Source organism: Microcebus murinus, chromosome 5 (assembly GCF_040939455.1).
Source record: "Microcebus murinus isolate Inina chromosome 5, M.murinus_Inina_mat1.0, whole genome shotgun sequence".
Taxonomy (NCBI): domain Eukaryota; kingdom Metazoa; phylum Chordata; class Mammalia; order Primates; family Cheirogaleidae; genus Microcebus; species Microcebus murinus.
Window position 1 is genome coordinate 113,951,051 of NC_134108.1, and position 8,320 is coordinate 113,959,370.

At 62.7% G+C, this 8,320-nt stretch overlaps 2 pseudogenes; both read left to right on the forward strand.

Moving 5' to 3' along the window:
- The first annotated feature begins 3,887 nt into the window (after positions 1–3,887).
- Positions 3,888–4,006, forward strand: LOC142871119 (uncharacterized; annotated as a pseudogene).
- Positions 4,007–7,886: 3,880 nt separating this feature from the next.
- LOC142871120 (uncharacterized) lies at positions 7,887–8,005 on the forward strand (annotated as a pseudogene).
- The last annotated feature ends 315 nt before the right edge of the window (positions 8,006–8,320 follow it).

Here is an 8,320-nt window from a genome sequence, read left to right on the forward strand (position 1 = left end):
TCTTCTTCTTTTTTTTTTTTTTTTTGCCTCTGGTTCTGTGGCGTTTCTGGGAGTGCGGGGGCGGCCCGGGGTGGGGGTGACCCCCACCCTCAGCGCCCGCCGCGGTGCCTGGCGCCCCAGCCCGCACCGTGGGGCCTCCTCTTGTCCCGAGCCGTGACACCGCCGCCACGCGGCAGCATGCGTGGCTTCTGGACAGTCAGGTCTCAGACCAAAGGTCTGCTCTGTGGGAGCCGACACGCCGGAGGAAACCTTGAGAGTCTGAGAGGGGAGGGAGTTCCAGAAGAAGGCCTGGATGTCATTTTGAGGGAGTATGTGACCAGAACTCGTCCCGTTGCTTTTGGGGTTCTATGGGCTACACGTAGGAATCTTTGGTGGTGGCACCTGATGTTCGGGGATCCGGAGTCACACCCAGACCTGCTCCACAGGCCTCCTTTTACTTTTCTCTACGGATTCATTTTTTTTTTTTTTTTTTTGAGACAGAGTCTCGGTTTGTTGCCCAGGCTAGACTGAGTGCCGTGGCGTCAGCCTAGCTCACAGCAACTTCAAACTCCTGGGCTCGAGTGATCCTTCTGCCTCAGCCTCCAGGGTAGCTGGGACTGCAGGCATGCGCCACCATGCCCCGCTAATTTTTTATATATATATCAGTTGGCCAATTAATTTCTTTCTATTTATAGTAGAGACGGGGTCTCGCTCTTGCTCAGGCTGGTTTTGAACTCCTGACCTTGAGCAATCCGCCCGCCTCGGCCTCCCAAGAGCTAGGATTACAGGCGTGAGCCACAGCGCCCGGCCGGATTCATTATTTTTAAAAAGTGTCTCTTATCTCTATTATTGCATTTTCTTTTCTCTCTCTTTTCAAGCAGATGATGGGAGTCCAAGTTTTAAGGTGACATGTGTTGCCCGTGCCCCCCTCCCCCCCCGTGTTCTTATTCATTTACCTCTCATGTTGCTCCAGCATATTGTGGGGGCACCAATGTTAAGGTCGGGTGCGTTGCCCTCTCCCAGCCTCCCCCCTCGGGTCAGAGCTTCAAGTGCGCCCATCCCCCAGTCGGTGCGCACCCACCCCATTCCTAATGGATGTGTATGCCCATCCCCTCCCCCCACCCGCCCGACACCCACCCGAAGAAGGTGATTCCTCTGTGTCCACTTAGGTGTCCATCGGTTCGTACCCATTTGCTGGTGAGCGCGAGCACGTGGTGCTCGTGTGTCCATTCTTGGGATACTTGGCTTACTGGAACGGGTTCCAGCTCTGGCCAGGAGAACCACGAGAGGTGCCCCCTCACCGCTGCTCCTCATAGCCGAATAGCACTCCGTGGTGTCCACGCGCCACATTTTATTTACCCACTCGTGGGTCGATGGGCACTCGGGTGGCTTCCAGGTCTTTGCGATTGTGACTTGTGCCCTGACTCTACCCCTAACCCTTACCCAGCCCGTCTCCTCCACGGCCCCTGCCTGACTGACTCCTTCCCGCCCGGCCTGTCACCTGTCACCGTCCTCTGCCCCTGCCTGACACGCTCCTCCCCGCCCGGGCCGTCACCTGTCACCGTCCTCTGCCCCTGCCTGACACGCTCCTCCCCGCCCGGGCCGTCACCGTCCTCGGCCCCTGCCTGACGGGGCTCCTCCGTCGCCTGGGCCTTCCAAGGGCTTGGTGTGGACGCTGGTTCCAGGACGCCCTCCCAGGAACCCGGTAGCAGGGCGGCCGCAGCGTCTCGCGCAACCCAACCGTCCGCCGGCTGGCCGCCGTGGCTAAGTGGCCTGCGGGGGACGTGCTCCCGCTGTGCCGTGGGGGCCCAGCCTGGTGTCTTCTCTGAGGCCCCGCGGCTGCCGCTCCCCGCAAGGGGATAGCCGCGGAGGTGGGGACCGCCTCCTCATGGGGACGTACACCCAGCTCTCCACGTCGGATTCCGGGGCTCTCTGTCCTGCCAGAAGGCCCAGCTGGCCTGCGGGTCCTTAGAGTGGCAAAAACATCCGAAAACTGAGATGGAGGGTCCGGTGGGTGTCTGCACTTTTGTGCTGGGCACCCCAGGGAGGCCCGGGGGCTGGCTGGACAATGCGGTCTGCTGGGCTGGGGGGGGTTTGGAGGAGCAACTGATGCCCTTTGCACTTTGGGTAGCAAGTGTCTGAGGTGTCTCTGGGCCCTGTGCCATGTGGGGGCGGGGGCGGGGGCGGGGTGGGAGGAGGAGGAGGAGGAGGAGGAGGAGGAGGAGGAGGTGGGAAGGGCCATGGCCTGCAGTCGTGTTCCCCGGGGTGGCACAGCATGTGGCTTCTTCCACAGGCTGCTTGGCCTGGGCTCCCTGCACCTGGGCCTTTGGAGGACTGGCCCTGTGCTTGCCAACACTTCCTGCAGGGACCCAGAGCTGGGAGGTTGCATCTCTCAGCCCTGGGTCGGGCAGAGCCCCAGCGGGCCATGCCCACAACCTCTCTCAGCAGGGGTCCCCCAGAAGGCTCCTTTGGGACCAGGATTCTCTTGCGGGTGACTCTTTAAGGTCTGGCCCCTGGATGGAGGGGCACCAGGAGTAGAGGAGCAGGAAGGGGAAGGGGGTGGCCATGCGAGGGGACACTTTCAGGCCAAGTCCCAGCTTCAGCCTGATCCTCCTGGGAACCCCGGGGTGGACATCACACCTCCTGGTTGCCCCGCTCTGAGACAAGGAGCCGGGCTTCGCATTCCCACAGCAGCCAGTCGTGGGCTGAGGACACCTGGGGCGTTGGGAACTCCCTGGCTTCTCCTTGGATTAACATCTGGAGCTGCTTGTGAATTGTGCCGCCACACACACCCGAGTGCAGGTGTCTTCTGCACAGACTGCGGGCCTCGCTCTTCTGAATGCCGCTAGCTCGCCACCCACCCACGGGAGAACCTGGTCAGGGTACTTTCTCTCGGGGGCAGACTCTCATCCGGGCGGGGGGCTACCGGTGTCTCTGTTTGCTCCTTTCTTTCTTCCATTTCGGAAAAGGCTTCCTTACTGGGTGTGGAAATCTCCTATGCCTTTCCTCGCCTATTCTGTCAGCTCTAAAATTCTCTTTCGGTTGCCACCCTCACAGATGGATTAGGAAACTCTTTGCGGTGCACTCATTAGTGAAATGACCTCAATGACGCTGGAATCCAATATCTAATCGCCGATTTTTAGCGAGTCCACACGCCAGGGTGGTTGGGGTCCAATGCAGCCCCGGCCAGGCCCAGGCCCCTTGGACTGGGCCACAGGAGGACACAGAGGAGGGTCCCGGCCCCCACGGTAGCGGTGCGGGCAGTTCTCCAAGGGCTTGGGTGTTTTCCAGAGGGAGGAGATGGAGGGGACTGATTTCTTCAGCGCCCCACAAACCACGCCACCCCACCCCACCCATGGGACACATCCCCAGAGAGAGAGACGCCCCATACACTGGCTCCCCTCCCCCGTGCGCTGTGCCCCAGCCCTGGCCCGGGGGAATAGGCGGCCGCGGGCCACAGGGTGGGGGGCACAGCTGAAAGGGGTTGTGGGGGAGGGCGGCCCCTGGCTGGGGTCAAAGGGCGAGCGCCCCCGCCCGTGCGCAGTCAGCGGCCCCGGAGGCGCGCTGGGGGTGGGGGGCGGGGAGGTGAAGGAGGCCAGGCGAGGAGAGGAGGGGGGCTGGAAGGTCTCCACCTTGGCGGGTCCAGCCGTGGAGGCGCATCTTGTGTGAGTGTGAGTGAGTGAGTGAGTGTGAGTGTGAGTGTGTGTGTATAGAGAGACAGCCCCCAACCCCGGCCCGCCGCTCCCTGCCCGCCCCGCCTGTCACCCCGTCCCTCGTCCCTCGGAGCCCACGGGACCCGGCCGGCGAACTCAACAGGCCCGGCCCGGCGCGGGGCCTGGGGCGGGAGGAGGCGGCGGGGAAGCGCAGAGAGGCTCGGCTTCTTGAGCGGGGCAGGGGCGCCCTCCGCCGTCCACGACCACACCACCCCGAACGCGCCCGATCCCGTCTGGTCTCGGAAGCTAAGCAGGGTCGGGCCTGGTTAGAACTTGGATGGGAGACCGCCCGGGAATACCGGGTGCCATAGGCTTCTTCTTCTTTTTTTTTTTTTTTTGCCTCTGGTTCTGTGGCGTTTCTGGGAGTGCGGGGGCGGCCCGGGGTGGGGGTGACCCCCACCCTCAGCGCCCGCCGCGGTGCCTGGCGCCCCAGCCCGCACCGTGGGGCCTCCTCTTGTCCCGAGCCGTGACACCGCCGCCACGCGGCAGCATGCGTGGCTTCTGGACAGTCAGGTCTCAGACCAAAGGTCTGCTCTGTGGGAGCCGACACGCCGGAGGAAACCTTGAGAGTCTGAGAGGGGAGGGAGTTCCAGAAGAAGGCCTGGATGTCATTTTGAGGGAGTATGTGACCAGAACTCGTCCCGTTGCTTTTGGGGTTCTATGGGCTACACGTAGGAATCTTTGGTGGTGGCACCTGATGTTCGGGGATCCGGAGTCACACCCAGACCTGCTCCACAGGCCTCCTTTTACTTTTCTCTACGGATTCATTTTTTTTTTTTTTTTTTTGAGACAGAGTCTCGGTTTGTTGCCCAGGCTAGACTGAGTGCCGTGGCGTCAGCCTAGCTCACAGCAACTTCAAACTCCTGGGCTCGAGTGATCCTTCTGCCTCAGCCTCCAGGGTAGCTGGGACTGCAGGCATGCGCCACCATGCCCCGCTAATTTTTTATATATATATCAGTTGGCCAATTAATTTCTTTCTATTTATAGTAGAGACGGGGTCTCGCTCTTGCTCAGGCTGGTTTTGAACTCCTGACCTTGAGCAATCCGCCCGCCTCGGCCTCCCAAGAGCTAGGATTACAGGCGTGAGCCACAGCGCCCGGCCGGATTCATTATTTTTAAAAAGTGTCTCTTATCTCTATTATTGCATTTTCTTTTCTCTCTCTTTTCAAGCAGATGATGGGAGTCCAAGTTTTAAGGTGACATGTGTTGCCCGTGCCCCCCTCCCCCCCCGTGTTCTTATTCATTTACCTCTCATGTTGCTCCAGCATATTGTGGGGGCACCAATGTTAAGGTCGGGTGCGTTGCCCTCTCCCAGCCTCCCCCCTCGGGTCAGAGCTTCAAGTGCGCCCATCCCCCAGTCGGTGCGCACCCACCCCATTCCTAATGGATGTGTATGCCCATCCCCTCCCCCCACCCGCCCGACACCCACCCGAAGAAGGTGATTCCTCTGTGTCCACTTAGGTGTCCATCGGTTCGTACCCATTTGCTGGTGAGCGCGAGCACGTGGTGCTCGTGTGTCCATTCTTGGGATACTTGGCTTACTGGAACGGGTTCCAGCTCTGGCCAGGAGAACCACGAGAGGTGCCCCCTCACCGCTGCTCCTCATAGCCGAATAGCACTCCGTGGTGTCCACGCGCCACATTTTATTTACCCACTCGTGGGTCGATGGGCACTCGGGTGGCTTCCAGGTCTTTGCGATTGTGACTTGTGCCCTGACTCTACCCCTAACCCTTACCCAGCCCGTCTCCTCCACGGCCCCTGCCTGACTGACTCCTTCCCGCCCGGCCTGTCACCTGTCACCGTCCTCTGCCCCTGCCTGACACGCTCCTCCCCGCCCGGGCCGTCACCTGTCACCGTCCTCTGCCCCTGCCTGACACGCTCCTCCCCGCCCGGGCCGTCACCGTCCTCGGCCCCTGCCTGACGGGGCTCCTCCGTCGCCTGGGCCTTCCAAGGGCTTGGTGTGGACGCTGGTTCCAGGACGCCCTCCCAGGAACCCGGTAGCAGGGCGGCCGCAGCGTCTCGCGCAACCCAACCGTCCGCCGGCTGGCCGCCGTGGCTAAGTGGCCTGCGGGGGACGTGCTCCCGCTGTGCCGTGGGGGCCCAGCCTGGTGTCTTCTCTGAGGCCCCGCGGCTGCCGCTCCCCGCAAGGGGATAGCCGCGGAGGTGGGGACCGCCTCCTCATGGGGACGTACACCCAGCTCTCCACGTCGGATTCCGGGGCTCTCTGTCCTGCCAGAAGGCCCAGCTGGCCTGCGGGTCCTTAGAGTGGCAAAAACATCCGAAAACTGAGATGGAGGGTCCGGTGGGTGTCTGCACTTTTGTGCTGGGCACCCCAGGGAGGCCCGGGGGCTGGCTGGACAATGCGGTCTGCTGGGCTGGGGGGGGTTTGGAGGAGCAACTGATGCCCTTTGCACTTTGGGTAGCAAGTGTCTGAGGTGTCTCTGGGCCCTGTGCCATGTGGGGGCGGGGGCGGGGGCGGGGTGGGAGGAGGAGGAGGAGGAGGAGGAGGAGGAGGTGGGAAGGGCCATGGCCTGCAGTCGTGTTCCCCGGGGTGGCACAGCATGTGGCTTCTTCCACAGGCTGCTTGGCCTGGGCTCCCTGCACCTGGGCCTTTGGAGGACTGGCCCTGTGCTTGCCAACACTTCCTGCAGGGACCCAGAGCTGGGAGGTTGCATCTCTCAGCCCTGGGTCGGGCAGAGCCCCAGCGGGCCATGCCCACAACCTCTCTCAGCAGGGGTCCCCCAGAAGGCTCCTTTGGGACCAGGATTCTCTTGCGGGTGACTCTTTAAGGTCTGGCCCCTGGATGGAGGGGCACCAGGAGTAGAGGAGCAGGAAGGGGAAGGGGGTGGCCATGCGAGGGGACACTTTCAGGCCAAGTCCCAGCTTCAGCCTGATCCTCCTGGGAACCCCGGGGTGGACATCACACCTCCTGGTTGCCCCGCTCTGAGACAAGGAGCCGGGCTTCGCATTCCCACAGCAGCCAGTCGTGGGCTGAGGACACCTGGGGCGTTGGGAACTCCCTGGCTTCTCCTTGGATTAACATCTGGAGCTGCTTGTGAATTGTGCCGCCACACACACCCGAGTGCAGGTGTCTTCTGCACAGACTGCGGGCCTCGCTCTTCTGAATGCCGCTAGCTCGCCACCCACCCACGGGAGAACCTGGTCAGGGTACTTTCTCTCGGGGGCAGACTCTCATCCGGGCGGGGGGCTACCGGTGTCTCTGTTTGCTCCTTTCTTTCTTCCATTTCGGAAAAGGCTTCCTTACTGGGTGTGGAAATCTCCTATGCCTTTCCTCGCCTATTCTGTCAGCTCTAAAATTCTCTTTCGGTTGCCACCCTCACAGATGGATTAGGAAACTCTTTGCGGTGCACTCATTAGTGAAATGACCTCAATGACGCTGGAATCCAATATCTAATCGCCGATTTTTAGCGAGTCCACACGCCAGGGTGGTTGGGGTCCAATGCAGCCCCGGCCAGGCCCAGGCCCCTTGGACTGGGCCACAGGAGGACACAGAGGAGGGTCCCGGCCCCCACGGTAGCGGTGCGGGCAGTTCTCCAAGGACTTGGGTGTTTTCCAGAGGGAGGAGATGGAGGGGACTGATTTCTTCAGCGCCCCACAAACCACGCCACCCCACCCCACCCATGGGACACATCCCCAGAGAGAGGGACGCCCCATACACTGGCTCCCCTCCCCCGTGCGCTGTGCCCCAGCCCTGGCCCGGGGGAATAGGCGGCCGCGGGCCACAGGGTGGGGGGCACAGCTGAAAGGGGTTGTGGGGGAGGGTGGCCCCTGGCTGGGGTCAAAGGGCGAGCGCCCCCGCCCGTGCGCAGTCAGCGGCCCCGGAGGCGCGCTGGGGGTGGGGGGCGGGGAGGTGAAGGAGGCCAGGCGAGGAGAGGAGGGGGGCTGGAAGGTCTCCACCTTGGCGGGTCCAGCCGTGGAGGCGCATCTTGTGTGAGTGTGAGTGAGTGAGTGAGTGTGAGTGTGAGTGTGTGTGTATAGAGAGACAGCCCCCAACCCCGGCCCGCCGCTCCCTGCCCGCCCCGCCTGTCACCCCGTCCCTCGTCCCTCGGAGCCCACGGGACCCGGCCGGCGAACTCAACAGGCCCGGCCCGGCGCGGGGCCTGGGGCGGGAGGAGGCGGCGGGGAAGCGCAGAGAGGCTCGGCTTCTTGAGCGGGGCAGGGGCGCCCTCCGCCGTCCACGACCACACCACCCCGAACGCGCCCGATCCCGTCTGGTCTCGGAAGCTAAGCAGGGTCGGGCCTGGTTAGAACTTGGATGGGAGACCGCCCGGGAATACCGGGTGCCATAGGCTTCTTCTTCTTTTTTTTTTTTTTTTGCCTCTGGTTCTGTGGCGTTTCTGGGAGTGCGGGGGCGGCCCGGGGTGGGGGTGACCCCCACCCTCAGCGCCCGCCGCGGTGCCTGGCGCCCCAGCCCGCACCGTGGGGCCTCCTCTTGTCCCGAGCCGTGACACCGCCGCCACGCGGCAGCATGCGTGGCTTCTGGACAGTCAGGTCTCAGACCAAAGGTCTGCTCTGTGGGAGCCGACACGCCGGAGGAAACCTTGAGAGTCTGAGAGGGGAGGGAGTTCCAGAAGAAGGCCTGGATGTCATTTTGAGGGAGTATGTGA